The sequence below is a fragment of the Theobroma cacao genome, chromosome 5, assembly GCF_000208745.1.
Source record: "Theobroma cacao cultivar B97-61/B2 chromosome 5, Criollo_cocoa_genome_V2, whole genome shotgun sequence".
In the NCBI taxonomy this organism is placed as follows: Eukaryota; Viridiplantae; Streptophyta; class Magnoliopsida; order Malvales; family Malvaceae; genus Theobroma; species Theobroma cacao.
The window spans coordinates 3416457-3418366 of record NC_030854.1 but is presented as its reverse complement, the minus strand read 5'-3'; positions in this window follow the sequence as shown (position 1 = coordinate 3418366).

Sequence of the window (1910 nt, the reverse complement as noted above, 5' to 3'; positions counted from 1 at the left end):
GGCTAGACCCAAGCAAAACAAAACAAAAAGGGTTATACCTTGTTGGGCTGCGATTGGCCCAACTCGGCGGCCCGTGGGAGCCCAAATCCAACACCCCGGCCTGTTTCTGGAAGCCCGCAAGGTAAAATCCAAAACGCACCGTTTTGATGCTTGCGAAGCCGCTCAAAACGACGCCATTTGGTCTGGTCCTTCCAGCTTCTGCTTGCCTCTCTGAAACGACGCCGTTTTGCCCACGAACCCTAGGTATTTAATCCCCTTTTCTCTCTTTCTCTCTTCACTTTCATTCCTCACTTTCTCTCTCTAGCAGCGGCGCCCTCTCCCTTCTCTCTAAAAAAAATCTCTTCTCTCTTCCGGCGCCGGCGTCCTCCCCTCTCTTCTCGGATTTCTCTCTCCTAGCCGGCGAATCACTTCGCCTTCCGTTGCCGGCGTCAAGCTCTCTCCTTTCTTCTCTCCGCCGACCGTTCCTTCTTTTTCTCTCTCTACCGCTTTCTCTTCTCAGATCTCACCCCTCTTTCTTTTTTTGTTGTTGTTTTTTTTCTTTTTTTTCCTTGTGGCTAACTGCTGGCTTTCTCTCCTTTTTGCAGGGTTTTTAAAGAGCCGGGTTGTCCAATTTTTTGGACAACCCGGCGAGGGGGGTTCTGGCACCCCCTGGAGTTGGTGGTCAGAGCCCCCCCCCATCACGCGTAGTGGGTGGGGGATGGGAAGGTGAAGGGATGGCTGGGCGTACGCCCAGCCATCCCCAATTTTTTTTTATTATTTTTTATTATTATTTATTATTTATTTAATTTAATTTAATTTAAATTTTTTAGTTAGGTGTCTACAGTAATTATTATTTAAGAAAATAAAATTATTTGTGTTTCTAGTCATATGATTGGAACACGCATTGTTAATAAGCCAAACACTAAAGCTTATTGACCTTTCGAGTTTCTTGGCCATGAATAACACTTTCTTATTTGCCTCATGTTCCTCAGCTACAAGAACTTTTCTTCTCCTTGATCGACTTTAATCTTGCAAACTTTCTCCATGTGACCAAGCTGGTTGCAAGACTTGCATGTAACATTCAGTCTGTACCAGAAAAATGCTCAATATGGTTGCATTTTTTACAATAAGAATAGGGAGGATACTGAGCCTTTTGCTTATCTTGTTTCTTATCACCATTTTTCTTCTTGCTTGCTTGTGCCAATAAAGCATTTCCTACATGATCTCCCTGTCTCAATGCCCTTCTTTGCTTTTGAGCTTAAGGAGCATTTATGAACTCTGTCACAATCAATGTGGACATATCCTTCTAGGCTTCCAAAGAAGATATCTTAACCTCAAATTTCTCTAGCAAACTTATACAAAATTTGTTAACTATTCTTCTCTTTGGTAAATTTTTCCTAAGTAATCTCAACTTATTGACTAATTTCAAAATCTTATTTAAGTAATCTTTCACACTTTCCTCATCCTTCATCTTCAATACTTCGAACTCACCAAGTCGATTTAAGACTTGTATTTGATGGGTCCTATCACTATCATGAAACTCAACCTTCAAACTGTCTCATGCTTCTGTAATAGACTCACAATCCATCAAACAAGTAAAAATAGAGTCGGAAACAGTAGAATGAACAATGTCTCCAGCGAAAGTGCATCAAAGTTTGCACCCATTCAAAACACTTTTCATACCTTAGACCCACATATTGTAATTGTTTCTCATCAAAATCATTGCAATTGGCTTAAAAAGTTCAGATTTCTCCATCTCACAGTCAAAATTAGCAAAAACAAAAGGTGAAAATTAAAATAAGGAAGTCAAAATTAGTAAAAACGATTATCTCAAGGAAGTGGTTACATGGAGAATGATGTGGCACTTGATGTATTATAGTGATGTGGTAGATGACATGGCAATTGATCAAAGTGTCAAGGTGACGCGGAAG